The 25318-nt window shown below is 38.3% G+C and overlaps 1 long non-coding RNA gene across 4 annotated transcripts in view; it reads right to left on the bottom strand.

The window, feature by feature from the left end:
- Nucleotides 1–25318, bottom strand: part of LOC102555916 (uncharacterized) — a 101580-nt gene that overhangs the window by 54159 nt on the left and 22103 nt on the right. For 2 of the 4 annotated variants that reach the window (XR_010061264.1, XR_362496.4), the window contains exons 2-3: nucleotides 21110–21148; nucleotides 20735–20806 (exon numbers count right to left, since the gene is read on the bottom strand). This is a non-coding gene — a long non-coding RNA (uncharacterized LOC102555916). Of the gene's footprint in view, nucleotides 1–1318; nucleotides 13416–16839; nucleotides 16897–20734; nucleotides 20807–21109; nucleotides 21149–25318 lie in introns of those variants that run through there. The other 2 variants (XR_010061263.1, XR_005498080.2) reach the window with 2 other exon arrangements.

Below are 25318 nucleotides of genomic sequence, written 5' to 3'. Positions count from 1 at the left end.
CTGGTTAAGTTTCAGCCTTAAAAATCACAATATTTTAATGAAATCAAAATAAAACTTTAAATAATATATGCACCCCACAGAGGTACTGATAATCTTAAAAATGCATAAACAGTCCACAGAGAGATGGGAAATTTATCTTCTGATTTTTTTTATATAATGACCATTACAGACTATTACAATCTTTATGACTCAGTTTATTTAAATATCTAAAGTTCAACAAAGGGTTGGGTATTTAGCTCAGTGGTAGAGCTCCTGCCTACCAAGCGTAAGGCCCTGGGTTCAGTCCTCTGCTTCAGAAAAAGAAAATAAAGGCATATGCTATCACCACTCAGCTTTGTTTTGTTTATAAATAGTTCAACAAAGTTAGCAAAGACAGGGGATATAATATATGTCTAAGTCAGTTACTGTTAATCTGAGTAGACTTTAAGAATTTATAAACCTTATTTATCTGATCCATTTTATTTATTAAATACACGTTGTACTTTAATCTAAGGTTTCCACTTCTTAGGACAAAAATCATCACATAAAAATCCATCTTAATCTAAAATATGTTGGACATCTGTTGCCTCCTTAATCTAAAGAGGAGTGAACAAGAGTTGATTTGAAGTTACATATAACCATACAAATTGAGATTACCTAGGGATAGATTTTTAACTGCTACCCCTATTGTTTACAAGTTTTAAGCTACCATTTTTGCTTGGAATTATACAGGTCCATCCCCCAGTCCTGGTCTGGGAGATGATCTTATTGATCTTGAAGGAAAGAAAGTTGATATTTCAGCAAGAGCTTTAAATATCCATGACCTTGAAAGGGGGAACATTTTTGTAAATATGAACCAAAAAAACAGGGAAAAGTCATGATTTAAAAAATTAAGTAACATGATACATAATAGTAAAAAAATAAATCTAACATTTGTTGTAAGAAGTTTTTCCTAAGCGATGTGTCAGACAATATCTAAAATACAATATCTAGAAACCCAGCATACATACATGCATACATTCATATATACATACCATATATACAACATGTATGCATATGTATGTATATATGACAGCTTTCCCATTTCTGTATAGGTGGATATAGGTGGATATAGGTGGATACCCTCCTTATTCTTAGTTCTTAGCCTGTACACCATATTTTTCCAGAAAACATTGAGGCTTTATGCAATTTAGGGCCCAATTGCATACAACAGGCTGGGCAGAGTGGCTGGATATTCAAGAGAAAGTACAATGATCTTGTCTATCTCTTACCTTTTTTGAAGGAATATTAACTTTTAACAAGCATAACTGATTATTTTAAGCAGGCATATTAATAGCTATTATTGAGAAATTTTAGATGTCAGGTTTTATTTTTATAACCAGTTTTGTGTCTCTGCAGATAGAAGCAGACAACCTGAAAAGCTTAATAAGTTTTTTTCTTATAAAGTCATCAAGTTGCAGAATAACATAAGTATCTATAACCTGGAGAACATTAAACAGAAACTATAAAAATCAGGTATCTATGGGAACTCAGAAAATGTTGGCATTAGGTTGTTTTTTTACACATTTTTAACCACATTTATAAAGCTTAAAGTAGAGAAAGTTTATATAATAGTCTTACAAATCTTGAGGTGGGTTTATATTTTAGCAAGTGTCTTAGGGAGTTAAATAAAAGAAAGAAAAGTATGAGATAAGCAGCAGTAATTCTTATTGGGACTAATCTACATACATATAAGAGTCGGGAGGCCTGTCTGACTTTGGAGAAACCTTTAAAAACTGCTTGGGTCAGGAGAGGGGGACATAACTCAACTCCAAAGCCAGCTCTTCAGTGAAGTAGAACAACATAAAACAAAATGATGCTTCAATATTACCCATGCTGAAAAGACATCTGAATCCCTGCAAAACTAATTCCAGTGATCAGAGGAAGAGACCAAAGCAAGCAGAGAACAAAGAAGGCTTGGAGATAAGAAATTCTTAGTGCAGACCAGCTGTAGCAGCTCAGTGAGCAGCAGGCTGTGGATAGGGGGCTTATGTTGTCCAGAAGGGCTGCACACTCAGATTGGGATGGGCATTTGCATTGCCCTAGCCCAGTGGTACAGGGCTTGGTGCCAGACAGAGCTTCATGGTCAGAGACAGGAATCAGCTGGGAGATAGAAGCAGGAAAACAACATCCTTCAGAAGCAGAGCGTAGGACAAGATTCACAAATAAGAAGGTTTAGAGAAGTATCTTTTGTAGCTGCAAGACTTAAATATCGGGTTTCAGCAAGCCAACGACAGGAACAGAGACAAGCCCTAGGGAGGAGCTGGCATGAAAGCAGCCAGGGGCAGTTTGCCTCTTAGAAATCCTGAAAATATTGTGCTATGCAGCTTTGGGGCAATTTCAGCTATGCTCAGTCCAACTTCCATTTTTTGCAACAAAATTGAAAACACAAATCCAACAGACAAAGATAACAATGTAAAAAGACAATAAAACAATGCAATCAAGAAAGACCAGACAAACTTGACATGTGATGACTGCCTTCATTCATACACTAAGACCAGTAGAGCAATAGAATGTCTCCTCCGCCCCAATTACTAGATCAATGGCTGTATCCAATCTCCCCTTAGTCTCTCCAAGTGTCCAGACCCTAAAGCAAAACAGAATTGACTCCTTACTTGTCTGAGTTTCAGAAGCATGTTGGCCAGCAATCCTTAGTCGTTTTTTTTTTTTTTTTGCTTTCAATTTAAAAATTTGGGGAGGTAAAAGTCTGGGCTCCCTAGAGCCTGTCAAGACAATCTTGGACATGATCCCTCTTGGAGTTTATCCCTGACTACTGAACATTAATTTGTAGCAGATGTGATCTTGGGGTCACTAGAGTCTATCAAGTCCACCTTGAATTGCTCATACATGGAGCCCACCCCAGAACCCTGGTCCATACTCTGAGGTCTCTCGAGGATCTTGTTGGGGCTTCCAGATATTATGGCGTTTGTGATCCTTGGGAAAAGGCCACAGACTTACTCCTCATAGTAATTAGTTAAATTTATTAAAACTGCTAGCAGGGTAACAATCTCTGGCCCAACAATAAATTTGAGATTGCCAGGCTAAGGGTGGGGGTGAGAGAAGGATTTATAAAGCTGAAAACCACAAGAAGCCCTTGAGTATCTGCCCAAGAAAACCAAATCTTTCTGATCTGAGTCCTGATCTGCCAAGATTAGGTAGTCACGATGTCTTCAAAATAGTTGTTGACTATCTGCATAAGCATGATACAGAAGCAAAAAAGCAGTTATTCTCATATTATAACAAGTAGATGATTACGGCTGTAAATTTATGGAAGGGGATCATTGAGTTGGGGATACTGGTAACTTATCTTCCAGGGAGGAGAATCAAAGACTAAATGGCTAGTGCGTACCAAGATGGAGGCCATGGTTACATGGGGTTTCTCAAGCTATCACATTACTGCTTACTGTGTCTATGACTAGAAAGAAAAAAACGTAGGGTAAGATGAATGAGTGGTATTGGGTTGATAAATAAAATGTAGGAGAGGAAAAGTAATTAGAAGGGTGGGCTAATGGGGGCAAGATATGGAGATATACATCGGACTAAGAGCAGCATGAAAAGAGAGAGGCAAAGGAACCCAATAAGATAATGAGAATAGTTCCAGTTCTCGGGAGGCACAGACATAGAACTTTCACAAATCAAGCCAACCCATATTCTTTGGGAAAGCCTATAAAAAGGAAGAGAAACAGACTAGAGAAAAATAAAGAGAAGAAAGGGGAGATGGGGACAGAGAGAACAAGTGAGAGAGAGGAGATAACAACAGAGTAGTGCTGTGCTGTCTGGACATGTTGACATTGGGGATAGAACAAAGGAAGAACAACTGTGAAGGGATAAGTGTTCAATGTGATTTATAGACTGAGTAGAATCTTCCCAGACACCCACATGCCTGTCAAGCCTCTTTTGCCAAGTTGGGCTATAGATACTGGCCTTGTCAATGAATATCCTCCATGGGTTGAGTTAAGTGTGTTGAAGTGTGTGACTCTGTGAAGTCCTTCAGAAGTCTGGTTGTTAATGCTGAACTTGCCCCTGGGTGAGCCTTCTCTTAAGTAGATTGGAAACTGTATTCATATTTCCTGTAGACTCTGGCACCTGCCTAGTTCCTGCCTTGATGCATACTGTACAGTTATGATGCAGTCTCCTTGTATTCTTCTGGCCATATTTCATGAGTGCGGAGTTCACCAAGGGGCTACCAAACCATGAACTCTGCATTTTTCAATGGCATCCTGTGGCTGCTACCTCTGTTGCTTCTATGTGAAAATCTTGCCAACTTCTCTCCCACTTCTTTCTATTTGAAATGTCTGTAATGGAGAGTACAGTCCATTTTCTAAGCTCTCTGTCTTAAGGATGGCTTTGGCAACTCCTTCTTACTGAGAAGAGAAAACTCCCTGGACTGCACCAATCCGTCCAAAGAGGACTCTGTAAGTTCAATATGCTATCACTGTGGTCACAGACTCACCTGCTAAAGTAACCTTTAACACATTAAATAACACCTTGATGCCAGTAACCTTCTCTAAGAAAGCTTAGGTCCATTTCTGATTATGTGTACCAGATACCACATTTGCTCAATTGGTCTTTGGCTTTTTGTTTAAAGATCCTCATTGTTCTGGGGATCAGCAGTAGTTATACACTATGAAACCCAGAGCAAGACATACTGAAAGTTTCTAGAATAGACCTTTATTCCCAGGTTCCATATTCCCAACGTTATCCTCGCTCATGCCTCATCTAAACTTCTGATATTGTCCCAAGTGACTGACACACCACAGTCACCCCTTCCCCAGTTCATCATCAAGGTTTCATCATCTCCAGAGCACCACCTGTCTAGTATGTAAATATAAACTCGATAACATTCCACTATTCCAAATATCATTCATTCATTTAATAAATTTATTTAATGAATACATTTGTAGTGTATGCTAAGCCAGGCAATCTTCTGGGCTTTGGAGAAAATTATTACTTGTTCAACTTCTAACATAAACTTTAAAAAACTAAGTCTTAAGTAAACAGACAAGGATCACCAAAGTCTAACTCTCCATCTATTTTTTAGCACAGAAGAGGTCTCTCCCATATGTGTTCCAGCTACAGCAGACTCTGAAACTCTAGTTTCCATCTTCAATATACCTACAGCAACTATTTATAGATAAGTTCACCTAGTTTCCTAGCATTTCTCTGTATAGATTCATTACTAACTCCCACACACTATTCTACGGCCTTTACATAATTAACACATTTAACTATAACAAATTTTTATTATATCTCCATTTTACATATGATGGAATTGAAGCTGAGAGAAATAATGTTTCTAAATATTTAGGTGGTGGAGCTTGATTTATACCCAAGAAGCTTAGCTTTAAAACTTTCAAGCTCAAGTGTCTAGCTTAAAGCCATGGTCTCCTACATTCAAATCATGCTCACTATTTACCTCTCCCTAAAGTCTCCCATAGAAGCCATAAATTAGAATGTACTCCTCTATCTTATCCTCTGACTGAATAATCTCTACTTACCATACCCATCCTCCCTCTGTCTTTTTCTTTATTTTGATCTCATGAAGAATATCGCAATTAAATGTACTGAATGTATCTGAAACAGAGTTGAGCTCCTCTATCCTCTTAGTTGTTTAAAATGGAAATGCTTTCTCTTTAAGATGGACAGGGAAACAAACTCCCCGGCCACCCCTTGATAACCTATCTCTATTGCTGTCTCTGAAAGCCAGGCTCTTTTGTTTATTTGTACTGAGTCCTCTATTATATCATTTTGATACCTTCCTCTATGGCACAAACATCTAGATTCTTCTTAGTGCTTTTACATGTCTCTGTGTAAAACAAGACAGTTTCAAACTGTGCATTTACATGTACGGCAACTTCCAGTCATGTAAAATATTCCATTTCATGTACTAAGCATTGGTAAAATATTTCTGTAAAGTGCTCAAAGAGAAAATACCACAAATTTGTAGGCCATTTAGTCTCTATCATAGCTATCTAACTCTTGTCATAAAACAAAAGCATCTGGAGGCAATAAGTAAATTAACATGTATGGCTGTGCCTCTTGAAATTTTATAAAATTGGCAATGAGGTAGGATTTAGTTTCTTGGCTGTAATTTTTCTGGTCTACTATTAATAGGCATATTCTTCATTCAGCAAAACTATCTATTTCCTCCTAGATTCCTGGTATATGCCTGGGTCTTAACCATATCTCCTCTCTCCTCACACCTATAAACTAACCCAAGTGGAACGAAAATCTGAAATCCATCAGTCCTGCTTAGTTTCTATCTCTGAAATACATAACCATAGAGTTCCATATAAAGAAAAACTAAGAAAGAGTTACCAAAAGCGTTATACAATCTACTTGTAATGACACAGGAAGACTTCTACTAGGAAGATAATTGCTTCCAATTGACTGTAAAGGAGTCAGTAGCAAGATAGCATTTAACCTTAGGCAAACAGGATTAAAAGTAACAATAATTACAGCCGCAGGTAAAGACAGAAAAGAGAAACAATTGAGTAGAAATGGTCAAGCCAGAGAAATATACTAGGAGATGTTTCTTTTGACTTACCTGCTTTCAAAGAGCCATAATTTCTTTTTTAAAATCTTTATTAATTTGAGTATTTCTTATTTACATTTCGATTGTTATTCCCCTTCGGCCAACATCCCCCTAGCCCCTCCCCCGAGCCATGATTTCTTAAGAGGTTACACAACAGAACATTCATGAGCTTGGGCCATGGAGTTTGCTGCCTAAGGTTCGAATGCTGGCCCAGATAGTTACTTTCTGTGTGAATGTAAGCAAATCAATGTCTTAGTTTTTGTATTTTTGTATCTCTGAGAGTTTTTTAACATTACACAAACTACACACAAAGCACATTAAAATGGAGCCTAGCATATGGTATGCCGTCCGTATGTACCAATTATTATTATTATTATGGGAATATGGCACATAACCAGTATTAGCAGAATTTTCAGGTGGTTACAGCTCTGAAGACTGACATGGCTAGTTCTGTCATTCAGTCTCAGGGCCTGCATTGCAGAACTTCCATTCTGATACAAGATAGAATTTACTAACAAAAGCCCTACTGTGCTACATTTTTATGTGATCTACAACACAGGCCAGAAGGGTCAGTCCTTTCAAATAAAAATCTTACCAGTGAAGTATTTTCTCTATCAATCAAATCAGTGTGTAATTCCTGCAAGTTTGATAATAATGTCTAAAAATGTCCAGGCTACACTAAACACTGCCAGTCCTTAGTCTTTTGGCTCACTTCTAGTTGCTTGCTATCTTTCAAGCTTTTTATAATATAAATTAAAATATTATAAAAAGTTACTTATTATTTTAAAATTATGTATATATGTGGGTGGGGAGGTGTATATATGTGGATACCCTCTGGGTCCAGAAAGAACATTGGATCTCGGGGTTGGGGATTTAGCTCAGTGGTAGAGCGCTTGCCTAGGAAGCGCAAGGCCCTGGGTTCGGTCCCCAGCTCCGGAAAAAAAAAGAACCAAAAAAAAAAAAAAGAACATTGGATCTCCAAGAGCAAGGGTTACAGGTGGTTGTGAGCCATCTGATATGGGTACTGGGAACTGAACTCAGGTCCTCTTGAAGAGCATTATGAGCTCTTAATCATTAAGCCATCTCTTCAACCCCTATTTTTGTCTTTTTAAGAAGATTATACAAATAAAATAATCCAACATTGTGAGACTGGCTTAAAAGAAATGCAGCATAATGCCTTTGAGAATTGTTCAATTATTTATATCTATACTTCATTCCTACTGATCATTAAATAGTATTCTATAGTATGTATGCATTAGTATGCATTATATTTGTTTAGCCACTAATTTTTGAAGGGTTTCTACATTCTTGTTACTTTTTAGTTAGTATGAAAAAAATCACAGTGAACTTTCATATACAATTTAATGCTGGGCATACATTTTCATTTATCTGATATGAATGTCCGAAAATTCAATTTCTGTGTCCTTTGGTGTCTTAATCCATTTTCTGCTACTATAAAAGAAAAACAACACTGATAACTTAGAGTGAACAGAAATTTACTTGGCTCATAATTCTAGGGACTGAGACATTAAAAAGCATAGCACTCAATTTCATAAAGATCTTTGTACTTCCTAACGTGTTTCCTAACATGTTGGAATAGTAGAAATCATGTAAAAAAACATGCAAAAATCAGGCTGTGCGTATCCCCCACTCCCTTTTTAGAAACTAACTCCCTCAATAACTAAACTAGTCCTGTGATGATGGCATTAATCCATAGACGACAACAGAGCCTCTTGGCCCAATCAGCTCTTAAAGGTCATACCTTTCAACACTGTTAGAATGACAATTAAATTTCAAAATGAATTTTTGAGACAGGTTCAAAGCACAGCATACAGTAATTGCATGTTTAGTTTTTAAAGAAACTTCCAAACTGTCAGAAAGAAGGCGGCTACAAGCCGTCAAAGGCCAGCCAAAAAACAATAATAATGTAGGTTCATTCCAAAAGGAAAATTAATAAGGGTGCCAGAAAGAACTTGACAAGAACAGATAAGAATGTATCAAAACAAAAGCCTTATAGCTTTTCTTTCTTACAGCCCAGGAAACACAATAGTAGTTTCACTGCCTTCTAAGGAGTGACTATCAAAACATGAAGTCTTACTATGGAAGAGAGGGTGATCTGCCCATTTTTAGCATTGGAGGTGGTCAGAAAGATTGTAACATTGGGTTTGCCTCTTTGGGATGGAGGAGATGTAAAGAAAACTGCATAGCAGGTTCTTAAAAGCAAAGCCTTTCCACATCTACTAGAATAGTTCATTTTACTGACCTCAGTCCTAGTACTGGTGGAGCTCCTCAGGAGCATGGATGGAAAAACATGACACAGTGATGGCAAGTTCTGTCATTCACAATAAGTCTGTGATAAGCATTTGAGCCATCTCCAATAATAAAGGGAAAATGGTGTGTAAGTGGATAAAGTGCCAGAGCCGAGAATCAATCACATCCCACAGAGAAGCATGGGCACTAACGGACAACGGCGGATATACCTAACATATAAAGAACTCCTAAGAACTGAGCAAAGCAAACCAAACCAGTAGAAGAGTTGGGGAATGATATGAATAAATAATCCACAAAAGCCTATCCTTGAGCATGAAAAGATGTTGAAGCACACTCAGAATTTTGAAAATGCAGTTAAAAAATGCACAGAGACACTATTTCTCAGCTATCAGACTGGCAAAAAGAAAGCAAAACAAACGATGACAACACATTCAGATGCTCCGTGGAAATAGGCACTCTCATACACTGATGGTTGCAAGGCAAACTGCCACAGCTTTTCTGGCAGGAAATTGAAAAAAAAAACCTAATAAACTCAGATACTCTTACTTCTTAAAAAGAAACAGTTTTATAGGGATTTGATTCAAATGCCATACAATTTTTCCATTTCAATGTTATTTTGTAAATTCAGAGTAGCTTACCCATCACTACAATCAATTTCAGACCATTTTTACCGTCCCTATCCTAGTAACTCCATGCATATTAGTGATCCCTCTCATTCCTCCTTATACTTCTGCCTAGTCTTAGCCTTTGACAACTAGTAACATCTATTTTCATTCTCTCAGTAGCAGAGAGACATGTGATTGAACACTCAAAGAAAGCATAAAAAGGATGTGGGGACTGTACAGGTTGTGAAATTGAGGAGCCAAGCTATATTTAACTAAACTCCCAATGGAAGAGAAGCTCTAATTGACATTTAAGTTAAAAGTAAATCACACTCTTGATTTTAGGCCAATTACATCAACTACTGCCTCTCCATCAACCTTGAAGAATTTGATTTTAAGAGCTCGAAATAATAGTCCTTAGGCTGTTTGTTAAGCAATGTGATTGCACAGAAAGTCTCAAAAAATTAATCAGAAATATATAGAGAATTCCTCAAAATAACCAAGGAAGTTGAGAATTCTGGAGCTGCTGCTGGCTGCTGACAGTTTTATCAGCATCCTTTCCTGAGGCCCATGCCATACACTGTCCTGAGCAGGTAAGATACAGAACTGAAAACTCTCTAGTATTGGCCTGCCCAAATCCAACCTCTTACTCCAGCCAGCTCCTCCTCTGTCCCTGATTCTCTTTTTGTGCCATTACAATAAAATTATCCTTTCAAATAAAATTAGAACTTCACTATTTACACAATGAGTTGGGAACTACATTATTATGTGAGAGCACAGAAAACCGTGACATATCCCCCTCATGTCTAATCTTGGTATCCATCCACATATACACAACTCAGAAGGGTATTATATATCGAAATATCTCTCGGGGTTGGGGATTTAGCTCAGTGTTAGAGCGCTTGCCTAGGAAGCGCAAGGCCCTGGGTTCGGTCCCCAGCTCCGAAAAAAAGAACCAAAAAAAAAAAAGAAAGAAAGAAAGAAATATCTCTCACTTTTGATTTGATTCTATAAAATGCTTTATCCTAGAGTTATTGAGCAATTATATTATAATTTCAAAAAATAAAAAAATACCTTTAAAAATAGCCAATGTGTGAATATCAGCTACCTTTCTAACATGCACTCTGTCTCTAATTCTCCCAAAAAGGCTGGTCATTATTAAAGGCAACTATTCAATGTGATAAAAAGAAACTAATTTTCAAGGCATGGATACATTGCCTTAAAGGGTTCCTAACTCTCATAAGTCTAACAACCACGGTACAGTAAGATATCAGAAATTCTCAGTATATGCCAAGTGAGATAGATTTCTTTTTAAAATACTGTGATGCTTCTTTTGAACTCAAAACAGGCCCCTAAATGTTTGGAAGGAACAAGAATATGATCATGGGTGATTATCTGCCCTGGGAACAAGCTTATTCTCAATCTTAGTTCTAAGGTAGAGGAAGAATCCTGCATATTAAAGAGTTAATACACAAGGCCCGAGATTGTTCTTAGAAGGGCATTATAAAGTTGGCTGACATCTTGAGAACTTGGCTCTTGAAATTCTCCCAGTCAACAGTTAACTGATTAGAGTAGCACACTGTGCATAGACTATCTGCACACGCAATGTGGTTTAAGCTGAACACCTGCCTTCCGTCTGGGAGTTTGGCATTTTGGTATGAACCAGGCAGAGCACTTATGTAATTAGTCACTAATAAAAATCTGGGGTGCTGAGTTTCTAATAGGCTTCCATGGTAGAAAACATTTCGCATGTGTTGCTGTATTTTCACTGCTGGAGGAAAGTGTACTTTGCATAATCCTTCATAAAGGGAAGGAAGCACACAAAGCCTGTATGGGGAGTTCTCCAGGATCTAGCTGTGTTTTATTTCCCCTAAGATCCAACTTCACTAAGCCACTACAATAACTTGTATCCAGCAATAAAATGTTATGCTGAGTCCTGTGAGTCTAGCAAATCACCAAACCTATGGGTCATCTTGGGGAATCTCTGACACAAGATACTTATTCACCTTGCCGCTGACAGCTAAACCCATTATGTAATGAGTATTCTATGTCCTGGACAGAGAATTGAACTTCAGGAATGTGGCTCTGGCATGCTATCTTAAACAACTGCCATAGACTGGTCAAAACTCTGAAAGTGGCAGGTGAGCACAAAATTCATCACGCAGCAAATATATATTGAGTATATATCATATGTCAGCAGTGATAGTCTCATGACAGTCATGAAAGGCTCAGTGTTATTCACCATATCCAAACCACTAAATTCTCTATGAAATTTTATTTCACTGGGCTTCATAAGAAACATTTTATTGGATTTTCTCCTTCCTAAATCCTAATACCACTATAATAAGAATAGTACAACTCTCATTAAGATGATCTGGTTTGGTCAAGGGATGTAGCTCAGTGGCAGAGTATATGTCCACCATGTGGCAATCCCATTTTCTGTAGACTTTCACAACTAGTGCTGCCACTCAATATTCAATATTCATCAAAGTAGCATTCTATTTCTATCAACATAAGAAGTTGAGATTGACTAACATTTAAAACCCTGTTTTTGAAAAGCACTCTTCAGAGTCCTCTATATTCTGCCTACATGTGGTTGAACCAACAAGTAAAGCAAAAAGTGTACTTTAAGTTCTGGAAGCTCATTTGCAGTATTATAACTCCTTACACAAAATGGCTAGCTCTACTTTACCACACTGATTTTGTTTACATTAATGCACTATACTATTTACCCAAACAGTGATTCAGAATAATGGCTTTCATTTCAACAATTCCCCCATACTGGTAAGGAATCATATAGTACCTACCGAAAGGACCCACAGTATTCAGAAAAATGTGCATATAGTCCAGTCAGTAAGATCTGTAAAACCGTTTCCTGAGAAGTCCCAGTGGAGGGATAAGTGAGATATGTTGTCTTTTCTTTCAGACACATCAACATTATTATAGCTGTGCCAAAAATGTCTGTGACCACTGAAGGCCATGATAGCCCTCTGAGTTCCAATTGCTTCTTACTCAAACAATTTAATGTATCTCCCATATTTTCATCAAAGTCACCCTATATGACTCTATCTACCTGGGAGACTTTATATAAGGAATGAAGACACACAGGAAGAGAATTATTTGACTCCTACTTATAATAATTAGTTGTAATGCTTGGTGAAAGTGGATAGGCATTAACTTAGAAGAGCCATTGTGGAAGTTTTCCTGCCACTACAAAACACAGAACATGTCAGAATTTTCCCTTAGGTAAATCCAACAGCAGTGTACCCCTAATCCATAAAAGGGTAGTGTTCCTTCTCCCCTTGCCTCTTGAGTCTAAGAATGACATTGTCTGACTTATTTTAAAAAAAAAACCCAAGCTGCAAACAATAGCCAGTATTCTAATAATTATCCATAAACCAACTCACAACCTTTCTAAGAATACTCTCATTCTCACATTCTTTCCCTCAGGACCAACTTCTCATCCCAGTTGGTGCTGATATTGACTCGAATTCATTTGCATTTGTCCTTTCACCCAACTTTTAATCTCCCTGGCTCTGAGTTTCAGGTTCTGTACCTCAGATTCAAAGTCCTGCCTCTAGCCATCTTTAGTATAGAATACCATTTACTTAGATTCCTTCTCTTTCTTTTTTTATTTTTTAAATATATTTCTTTATTTACATTTCAAATGTTATTCCCTTCCCCGGTTTCATGTCCATAAGCCTCCATCCCCTCCCCCTCCCCCATATGGGTATTCCCCCCATCAACTCTCCCTTACCACTCCCCTGACATTCCTCTGCACTGGGGGTCCAACCTTGGCAGGACCAAGGGCTTCCCCTACCACTGGTGCCCCAACAAGGCTATTCTCTGCGACATGCAGTTGGAGCCCTGGGTCAGTCCATGTGTAGTCTTTTGGTAGTGGTTTAGTCCCTGGAAGCTCTGGTTGGTTGGAATTGGTGTTCTTATGGGGTTGCAAGCTCCTTCAGCTCTCTCAAACCTTCCTCTAATTCCTGTAATAAAAAGCATACCAATTTCACTGAACTCATCAGTTCAGTGGTTTGCTGCTAGCATTCACCTCTGTATTGGACATGCTCTGGATGTGTCTCTCAGGAGAGAGCTATAGCCAGTCCCTTTCAGCATGCACTTTTTAGCTTCATCAATCTTATCTAGTTTTGGTGGCTGTATGTGTGTGTGTGTGTGTGTGTGTGTGTGTGTGTGTGTGTGTGTGTGTGTATACACACACACACATATGCATGCCACATGTGGGGCAGGCTCTGAATGCCTGTTGCTTCCATCTCTTCTCTAAACTTCGCCTTCATATCCCCTCCTATGGATATTTTTGTTCCCCCTTTTAAGAAGGAGTGGGAGCATCCGCATTTTGGTCATCCTTCTTCTTGAGCTTCCTGTGGTCTGTAGATTGCATCTTGAGTAATTTGAGCCTTTTGACTAATATCCACTTATCAATGAGTGCATACCAAGTGTGTTTTTCTGTGATTGTGTTACCTCACTCAGGATGATATTTCCTAGTTCATTCCATCTGCCTATGAATTTCATGAAGTCATTGTTTTTGATAGCTGAGTAGTACTCCATTGTGTAGATGTACCACATTTTCTGTATCCATTCCTCCGTTGAAGGGCATCTGGGTTGTTTCCAGCTTCTGGCTATTATAAAGAAGGCTGCTATGAACATAGTGGAGTACGTGTCTTTGTTATGTGTTGGACCATCCTTTGGGGATATGCCCAGGAGAGGTATAGCTGGGTCCTCAGGTAGTGGAATGTCCAATTTTCTGAGAAACCTCCAGACTGATGTCCAGAGTGGTTGTACCACTTTACAATCCCACCAACAATGGAGGAGTGTTCCTCTTTCTCCACATCCTCTCCAGGATCTGTTGTCATCTGAGTTTTTTTTTTTATCATAGCCATTCTGATTGATGTGAGGTGGAATCTCAGCATTGTTTTGCATTTCCCTGATGACTAAGGGTGTTGAACATTTCTTTAGGTGCTTTTTGGCCATTTGATAATCCTCAGCTGAGAATGTTTTGTTTAGCTCTGTACCCCATTTGTAAACGGGTTATTTGGCTCTCTGGAGTCTAACTTCTTGAGTACTTTGTATATTTTGGATATAAGGCCTCTATCTGTTGTAGGATTGGTAAAGATCTTTTCCCAATCTGTTGGTTGCCGTTTTGTCCTAATGACAGTGTCCTTTGCCTTATAGAAGCTTTGCAGTTTTATGAAGTCCCATTTGTCAATTTTTGATCTTAGAGCATAAGCCATTGGCGTTTTGTTCAGGAAATTTTCCCCAGTGCCCCCACGTGTTCAAGACTCTTTCCCACTTTTTTCTATTAGTTTGAGTGAATCTGGTTTGATGTGGAGGTCCTTGATCCACTTGGCCTTAAGCTTTTTTCAGGGTGATAAGAATGGATCGATTTGCATTCTTCTACATGCTGACCTCTAGTTGAACGAGCACAATTTGTTGAAAATGCTATATTTTCCATTCAATGGTTTTAGCTCCTTTGTCAAGGATCAAGTGACCATAGGTCTGTGGGCTTCTACTTGTTTACTTGTGTTGTCCTGCATTTCTTTAAGGGGGTTATTTATGTCCTTCTTAAAGTCCTCCATCATTATCATAAAACGTGATAAATCTTGCTTTTCTTGTGTGTTTGGATATCTAATATTTTCTTTGGTGAGAGTACTGGGCTCTGATGCTGCCAAGTAGTTTTGGTTTCTGTTGCTTAGGTTCCTGGGCTTGCCTCTAGCCATTGGGTTGTCTCTGGTGTTTGCTTGTCTTGCTGTTTCTGAGAGTGACTTGACCCTGCTGTAGGCCTCTGTGTCAGCAGTCCTGTAGAACTGTTTTCCTGGTTTCTTTCAGCCTTTTCTGAGAACAGGTGCTCTGATTTCAGGTGTGTAGGCACTCCTGGAGACTGTCTTTCAGTTCTAGGCATGGGAAGGAATCAGAAGGTTCCTGCCCCTGATTGTTCCTAGGTCCTTGCACCCAGGGGGCACAGTTGGCACTAGGCAATTCCCTCTTGAGTCGGGAATGTGGGCAGAGGGTATTCTCCTCTGATTTCTCAGGAGTGTCCACACTTCTGAGATTTGGGTGCAGAGAGCTGTTTGACAGATTCAGTTCAGTCCTGGGTGCAGACCAGAACCCCAGGTACCGGTGGCTGCCTGTTCCTATATTCCTGTGTCCAGAGGCACTGTGCAGTTTCCCCTTGGACATGGGATGTGGGCAGAGGTGTGCAGAAGTGGCAGTCTGTCCTGCAGTCTCAGGATGTCTGCACTTCTGGGTGATCAGCTCTCTTACCCACGGGATTTGGGTGCAGGGAACTCTCCTTCTCTTTCTTATCCATTATTTTTTTCATGCATTTGTGGCACTTCTTGTTCTCAAGTTCCTGCATTCTAAGGTGCACTGGATGAGAATTTACTCCCACCTTGAGCACAACATAAACAACTAGGATTTAACCCTGGGATCCAAGTATGTTTTTTATATAGTTAGTAAATGTGACATACTACATTAACAATGAGGGTAAAAACAATATAATAATCTCAATACATGAACAAAATGCTTTCTCATATATATAGAGAGAGTATTTGTTCATGGACAATATAACAAAATCAACAAATTAGCTATAGTGAAAATATGCCTCCATATAAGAAAGGCTCCATTTGACCAGCTGTAATTAGCATCATACTTAAGGGTAGGTATAAAAGCTACAGTCTTTTCCTCTGAGACTAGAAATAAAACAAGAATTCCTATTCTCATCAATTCTGTTCTATACAGTACTAATAGTTATAGCCAAATCATGTAGGCAAGAGTTAGCAACAACAGGCATTCAAAAGGCAATAAAATTCTATTTTCAGGTACCATAATTTTATAGGTTAAAAACCACTAAAGAATATATAAAAATTGTTGAAACTAAGAATTCAAGTCAGTTGTGGTGCCCATAATCCCAGGACTTTGGAAGTTGAAGGACTGCCTTGAGTTTAGGGCCACTGTGGGCTATGTAAGTTCCAGGTCACCTAGGCCTGGAGAAGAACCTGCTAAAGAACAAATAAATATGTGAAAAAATGTAAATAAACATGTCATAAAAATCTAATTCTGTAAAATTTCAGGATGTGAAATCAACATAAAATCACATGTATGTTTATATATTAGCAATGACCTAGATAACACAGAAGTTAATCCCCTTTATAATACTGTGAAAATAAAATACCTAAGAGGAACAACCAAGGGAAAATGTAAACACTTAAAGCAGAATCTGAGAAACTAAACAAATAAATGATTGCATATACTATGTCTAAGAATTATGAAAATTAAAATTGTTAAGTCAGCTATCTTGCCTCAGAAGATTCAATGCAGCCTCTACAAAATTGCCAAATTCTATCTGGATCCTGAAAAATTATCCCTATACATGCAGATAAATGTAGTGCTTACCTCTCATCAAAGAAGCTTCTTTTTACCACAGACAGAGGCCATTACAGAAACCCACAACTGGTCAAATGCAGAAAACAACAGTTCATGGGGTGTTCAACAACACCTGGCAATATCTACAAGACAACTCTTATACTTAAGGTTCAGGGAATGTCATAGAAGAAGGGGCAGAAAGAATGCAAGAACCAGAGGACTGGCGTATCTGCTGCAAAATAGTGTCTTTTATGTGTAACAGGGAAACTCTACCCATGGAATGTCAACAGTGTGATTACCTAAGTAAAATATATGCATAATGAAAATACAAGTTGACATTCCAAAACAGTTGTAGGGAATGTCAAGAACCCCACCCCTAAGCGCTTGCCTAGCAAGCGCAAGGCCCTGGGTTTGGTCCCCAGCTCCGAAAAAAAAAGAAAAAAAAAAGAACCCCACCCCTAGATGAACAGCCACAGTCATTTAATAGCTGTTAAGAGAGGGAAAAAAATTAGTCTTCCCTATGGAAGACTTCCCTGAAAGGTTATGCAATCCCAAGTTGTCACCCTTAAACATATACACATATTGAACAACACTAAATAGACTCATAGACTCAGTAGTGTGTGTGTGTGTGTGTGTGTGTGTGTGTGTGTGTGTGTGTGTGCTATAGTACACATGCATTCAGAGGACAACTTATGGGATTCAGTCCTTTCCATTTACCATAACAATAATAATTATAGAGATCATGAATTCCAGAGGAAGTGGAGGGGCAAGGAAGGGAAGTGGAAGGGGTAGAAATTATGTGGATATAATAAACATGTGGGAAATTCTATGAAACAAAAAAATGAATAATAATAATTTAAAAACCCTGCTCCAGTGCCATGTTTGCCTGCCCGCTGCTGTGCTTCAAGCCATGATGGACATGGACTAACAAGCCCCCAATGAAATGCTTTGTTTTAAAAAAATTAAAGACATGGAATTGGAAAGAGACATATTGTGGAGGGGAGTGGAGTATAGATGGGATCATACTTCACTGCATACATGCATGAAATTTTCAAAATCAAAAATTTAAAACAAAGGAATTACCCACGCCAAAGAAAAATGCTAAACCAAAGTTCAGATAGAGGCATAAGACTCAAAATAACAAAAACAACTATGAAAAAGCAGGAAAAAATTATGACTTCATACTTTCTAGTTTCAAATTATATTGAAAAACTATAGGAATCTAAACACCCATGGTGGCCAATGGAACAAAAAAGAAGTCAAAGAAAACTTATACATATACAATAACTAATCTTCCAAAAGGATGTCAAAAAGTATATAATGTGACAAGGAGAGACTTCTCCAGAGATCATATTGAGAAAATTGAAAGTCTTCACATATAAATCAGGAAACTCATTCAAGCTATTTACAAGAATCAACTCAAGTGCAGCACAAGCTGTACCACAGTGAAACGATGCAATTCCTAGAAAAGGCTTTACACTCATGTTTTGTATAGAACATCAAATAATAGGAAAATAAGTAAGTGGAATTCCACCAAACTAAAAATGTTCTGAGTAAGAAAGGTAATGGGGCTGTGGAGATGGCTCAGTGCATAAAGGCACTCACTGCTAGGCCTGATGGAGGCTCCATTCCTGGAATCCACATGTTAGAGGAAGGACACTGAATCAGATATGCTGTCTCCTGACCTCTACATGTATGCCTGCACATATGCACACATACACAAAGTTTAATTAAATAAATATGAAAAAGAATTTATTAGTAAACCAGAAAAGCAACCTACAGAAAAAGAAAAATGTTTGGAAAACATTCATCTAATAAGGCATTAATGTCCAAGTAGTAAAAGCAACTACAGTTACTAAATTATCTAAAAATCAATTGTTATATTTAAATATCATAAAGAACTCGAATAGGATATTTTTTTTTCCGGAGCTGAGGACCGAACCCAGGGCCTTGTGCTTGCTAGGCAAGCACTCTACCACTGAGCTAAATCCCCAACTCCCGAATAGAATATTTTTAATCCCAAAGAAAACATAGAAATAGAGGCTGGAGAGATGGATCAGTGATTAGGCATGCATACTGCTTTTGGAGAGGATCTGAGTTCAGTTCCCATCGCCCACATGTTAGGCAGCATACAAATACCTTTAACTCTAAATCCAGAGGATTCAATACCCTCGTCTAACCTCTGCCCATAGCTGCAGTCATGAACACCATCCTACCCCCAAACACATACACCTAATTAAAAATAAAACTAATCCTCTTTCAAATGAAATACAAATAAACAATGGAAACACAAAAAAAGTTCTCTGTATCACTAATAAGGATGAAAATGCAAATCCAAACCATAATGAGATATCATCTCATACTTTTTAGGATGGCTAGTATAAAAAAAATCAGCAGATCACTTAAAGTAGCAAGGATGTAGAAAAAGAGGACACTTTAAAGGAAAACAATATGGAAGTTCATCAAAAATACTTTGAAACTGAACTATTAGATGACTCAGAAATCCCTTTTCTAGAAACATACCCAAAAACAATGAAATCAGCACATCATAGAGACATCTTAATTCTTTCTAGCATTCATAATTGTTAATAGCCAAGATAGAGAAATAATGCAAGAGTCTATGGTAGGTGAATTAAAAAAACGAAGTATATACATTCTAACCATTCAACATTCCAGACAAAAGCAAGCGAGAAACATTTTCCTTCTGCATCTGGCAGAATCATTTAAGATAATATCTTCCAGATCCATCTGTGTTATACGCAGGCTGGATCTCCCACTTTTTCAAAAACAAAGCACAATAGGTTTTGCCTCAGGAAGAAATGACAAGTGGGGAGTACTTCTTCATCAAAGTGCATAAAATTTTTACTTACCCAAAATGAATAACTTCTGAAAATCAAATAGTTATTTTAAGTAATATTCTACTGTACATTTGAAACTTGCTAAGAAAATAAATCTCAGTACCCCTATCACAAAGAAATGGGTAATACTTGAGAAGATAGATTTGTTATGCAGTTTGATTGTGGTGGCAATTTCACAATGTCATTTTCAGGATGAATATCATTATTCCAAAATCCAAACTCTGACACGTTCCAAATAGTGACATTCCACCATTAGTTAAATATTCCAAATCTGACAAAGCTGGGTATAATGGACAATAGACAATTTCGTTTATTTCTAGCTTGTATAGAACACTCACAGGAAAAAACACTCTGGATTATAAAACAGGCCTTAAAATAAAACTAGACATCACATAACACACGGTCTTAGATTGTGGCAGAACTAAGTAGCAATAACACAGGATAGGATTTGTGCTATATGTCCAGAATCTTAGCTATTCAGGAGGCTTAGGCAAGAGGATCATGTAAGCCCAAGTGCTTGGTCCCAGTCTGTGAAATATAGCATCACTCTTTCTCTTAAGTAACAAGTCATTAAGGTACAGTGGATTATAAAAAACCCCAAGTATGTTGAGAATAATACCCATATCAAAGAAGTGACAAAGTAATAAACATTTCTTGAATTAAATGGAAATGGAAGCATATATCATCAAAATCTATGAGATTTAGAAAACTAACACTTAAATGAAAATCCATACCACTGAATCCATACAATAGAAAATGAAACAAGTCTAAAATTAACATTTAAAGCCTACAAAAGGTAAGGCAAACTAAACCCAGACTAAGTGGGAAAAGGAGCTAATAAATATTAGCACAGAACTAAGTGAAAATGAAATCAAGAACTGAATAGAAAATGTAACAAAACCATAAGCCATTTTTTATGAGAAGAGTACCACTATGGACCTAATAGACATTAAAGAGTCACATACTTGAGAACATAGACAGTATGGGTTATGTCCTAGTTACTTTTCCTTTTGCTTGATGAAATGCCCTTACAAAAGCAACTTAATGGATATTTTATTTTGGCTTACCATTTAAGGGTACAGTCCATTACGGTGGGGTAGACATGGTGACAGAGCTTGAGGTGGCTGTTCACATTGCACCTGTAAGAGAGCCATGAATGCTATGACCAGCTATCTTCCTCCTTTTATTTCAGGGTCCCACCCAGCTCATAGTATGGTGCTGCTTATAGTAGGTCGATTTTTCCATCTCAATGAACCTAATCAAGATAATATATCATGAGTGTGCCCAGAGGCTTGTCTCCTAGATAATTCAAGATCCTGTCATGTTAACAGCATTACACAGACAAATTTCTTGAAAGATATAATCTACCAAGATTCTCTCAAAGAAAGATACAATTTGAATATATCTATAGTAATTAAAGAAACTCAATGAAAATGTATTACCTTGAAAGGAAGCACCGCTGGAACAACATGAGTTCATGGCTAAATTCCACAAAAAGTTTAAGAATAGCATGTATTAATTTTTTATGTTCTCTTTCAAAGGCACAGGTAATAATTCATAATTCATTCCATGGAACTACCAGAAACATAATACTAAAATCAGAAAGGACATTGTGAGAAAAGAAAACAAACTGTAGATTAATGTCTCTCTTAAACCTAGATATAAAAAAAACTCTCACAAAATATTATCACCTGAACTTCATAATGTATAAAAACAATTATGTACCTCAATACTATGAGATAATTCTGATATGTAAGGTTGAGAAACAGTCGAATACCAACTAAATTAATGGAGGACATTGATAGGCTGAGAAAACCTGTGTGATCATATTAACAGATGAAGAAACACATTTGGTAAAAATTCAATACCCGTTCATTGTGGGGGAAAAAAAATCACAGAATATAACAAGAGAGAACTTCCTTATTTTGATAAGAATATCTACACCAGAGCTCTCTGCCCCCAGACCCTGTGAGAGAGAGACCCAACCGCCTGGTCAGGTGGGCACTCCTGAGGCTGCAGAGCGGAAGAGACCACCAACACTGCTCACCCCTGCCCACATCCCTGGCCCAAGAGGAAACTGTATAAGGCCTCTGGGCTCCCGTGGGGGAGGGCCCAGGAGCGGCAGGACCCCTGTGCCTGAGACACCACCAGAACCAGAAGAAACAGACCAGATAAACAGTTCTCTGCACCCAAATCCCGTGGGAGGGAGAGCTGAACCTTCAGAGAGGCAGACAAGCCTGGGAAACCAGAAGAGACTGCTCCCTGCACACACATCTCGGACGCCAGAGGAAAAAGCCAAAGACCATCTGGAACCCTGGTGCACTGAAGCTCCCGGAAGGGGCGGCACAGGTCTTCCTGGTTGCTGCCGCTGCAGAGAGCCCGTGGGTAGCACCCCACAAGCGAACGTGAGCCTTGGGACCACAGGTAAGACCAACTTTTCTGCTGCAAGAAAGCTGCCTGGTGAACTCAAGACACAGGCCCACAGGAACAGATGAAGACCTGTAGAGAGGAAAAACCACACGCCGAAAGCAGAACACTCTGTCCCCATAACTGACTGAAAGAGAGGAAAACAGGTCTACAGCACTCCTGACACACAGGCTTATAGGACAGTCTAGCCACTGTCAGAAATAGAGGAACAAAGTAACACTAGAGATAATCTGATGGCGAGAGGCAAGCGCAGGAACCCAAGCAACACAAACCAAGACTACATGGCACCATCGGAGCCCAATTCTCCCATCAAAACAAACATGGAATATCCAAACACACCAGAAAAGCAAGATCTAGTTCCAAAATCATTTTTGATCATGATGCTGGAGGACTTCAAGAAAGACGTGAAGAACTCCCTTAGAGAACAAGTAGAAGCCTACAGAGAGGAATCGCAAAAATGCCTGAAAGAATCGCAAAAATCCCTGAAAGAATTCCAGGAAAACATAAATAAACAAGTAGAAGCCCATAGAGAGGAGACACAAAAATCCCTGAAAGAATTCCAGGAAAACATAAATAAAAAAGTAGAAGCCCATAGAGAGGAGACACAAAAATCCCTGAAAGAATTCCAGGAAAACACAGTCAAACAGTTGAAGGAATTAAAAATGGAAATAGAAGCAATCAAGAAAGAACACTTGGAAACAACCCTGGATATAGGAAACCAAAAGAAGAGACAAGGAGCTGTAGATACAAGCTTCACCAACAGAATACAAGAGATGGAAGAGAGAATCTCAGGAGCAGAAGATTCCATAGAAATCATTGACTCAACTGTCAAAGATAATGTAAAGCGGAAAAAGCTACTGGTCCAAAACATACAGGAAATCCAGGACTCAATGAGAAGATCAAACCTAAGGATAATAGGTATAGAAGAGAGTGAAGACTCCCAGCTCAAAGGACCAGTAAATATCTTCAACAAAATCATAGAAGAAAACTTCCCTAACCTAAAAAAAGAGATACCCATAGACATACAAGAAGCCTACAGAACTCCAAATAGATTGGACCAGAAAAGAAACACCTCCCGTCACATAATTGTCAAAACACCAAACGCACAAAATAAAGAAAGAATATTAAAAGCAGTAAGGGAAAAAGGTCAAGTAACATATAAAGGGAGACCTATCAGAATCACACCAGACTTCTCGCCAGAAACTATGAAGGCCAGAAGATCCTGGACTGATGTCATACAGACCCTAAGAGAACACAAATGCCAGCCCAGGTTACTGTATCCAGCAAAACTCTCAATTAACATTGATGGAGAAACCAAGATATTCCATGACAAAACCAAATTTACACAATATCTTTCCACAAATCCAGCACTACAAAGGATAATAAATGGTAAAGCCCAACATAAGGAGGCAAGCTATACCCTAGAAGAAGCAAGAAACTAATCGTCTTGGCAACAAAACAAAGAGAATGAAAGCACACAAACATAACCTCACATCCAAATATGAATATAACGGGAAGCAGTAATCACTATTCCTTAATATCTCTCAATATCAATGGCCTCAACTCCCCAATAAAAAGACATAGATTAACAAACTGGATACACAACGAGGACCCTGCATTCTGCTGCCTACAGGAAACACACCTCAGAGACAAAGACAGACACTACCTCAGAGTGAAAGGCTGGAAAACAACTTTCCAAGCAAATGGTCAGAAGAAGCAAGCTGGAGTAGCCATTCTAATATCAAATAAAATCAATTTCCAACTAAAAGTCATCAAAAAAGATAAGGAAGGACACTTCATATTCATCAAAGGAAAAATCCACCAAGATGAACTCTCAATCCTAAATATCTATGCCCCAAATACAAGGGCACCTACATATGTAAAAGAAACCTTACTAAAGCTCAAAGCACACATTGCACCTCACACAATAATAGTGGGAGATTTCAACACCCCACTCTCATCAATGGACAGATCATGGAAACAGAAATAAAACAGTGATGTCGACAGACTAAGAGAAGTCATGAGCCAAATGGACTTAACGGATATTTATAGAACATTCTATCCTAAAGCAAAAGGATATACCTTCTTCTCAGCTCCTCATGGTACTTTCTCCAAAATTGACCATATAATTGGTCAAAAAACGGGCCTCAACAGGTACAGAAAGATAGAAATAATCCCATGCGTGCTATCGGACCACCACGGCCTAAAACTGGTCTTCAATAACAATAAGGGAAGAATGCCCACATATACGTGGAAATTGAACAATGCTCTACTCAATGATAACCTGGTCAAGGAAGAAATAAAGAAAGAAATTAAAACCTTTTTAGAATTTAATGAAAATGAAGATACAACATACTCAAACTTATGGGACACAATGAAAGCTGTGCTAAGAGGAAAACTCATAGCGCTGAGTGCCTGCAGAAAGAAACAGGAAAGAGCATATGTCAGCAGCTTGACAGCACACCTAAAAGCTCTAGAACAAAAAGAAGCAAATACACCCAGGAGGAGTAGAAGGCAGGAAATAATCAAACTCAGAGCTGAAATCAACCAAGTAGAAACAAAAAGGACCATAGAAAGAATCAACAGAACCAAAAGTTGGTTCTTTGAGAAAATCCACAAGATAGATAAACCCTTAGCCAGACTAACTAGAGGACACAGAGAGTGTGTCCAAATTAACAAAATCAGAAATGAAAAGGGAGACATAACTACAGATTCAGAGGAAATTCAAAAAATCATCAGATCTTACTATAAAAACCTATATTCAACGAAATTTGAAAATCTTCAGGAAATGGACAATTTCCTAGACAGATACCAGGTATCGAAGTTAAATCAGGAACAGATAAACCAGTTAAACAACCCCATAACTCCTAAGGAAATAGAAGCAGTCATTAAAGGTCTCCCAACCAAAAAGAGCCCAGGTCCAGACGGGTTTAGTGCAGAATTCTATCAAACCTTCATAGAAGACCTCATACCAATATTATCCAAACTATTCCACAAAATTGAAACAGATGGAGCCCTACCGAATTCCTTCTATGAAGCCACAATTACTCTTATACCTAAACCACACAAAGACACAACAAAGAAAGAGAACTTCAGACCAATTTCCCTTATGAATATCGACACAAAATACTCAATAAAATTCTGGCAAACCGAATTCAAGAGCACATCAAAACAATCATCCACCATGATCAAGTAGGCTTCATTCCAGGCATGCAGGGATGGTT

This window comes from Rattus norvegicus, chromosome X (assembly GCF_036323735.1).
Source record: "Rattus norvegicus strain BN/NHsdMcwi chromosome X, GRCr8, whole genome shotgun sequence".
Classification (NCBI taxonomy): Eukaryota; Metazoa; Chordata; class Mammalia; order Rodentia; family Muridae; genus Rattus; species Rattus norvegicus.
This window is presented reverse-complemented; position numbering and strand designations above follow the sequence as displayed.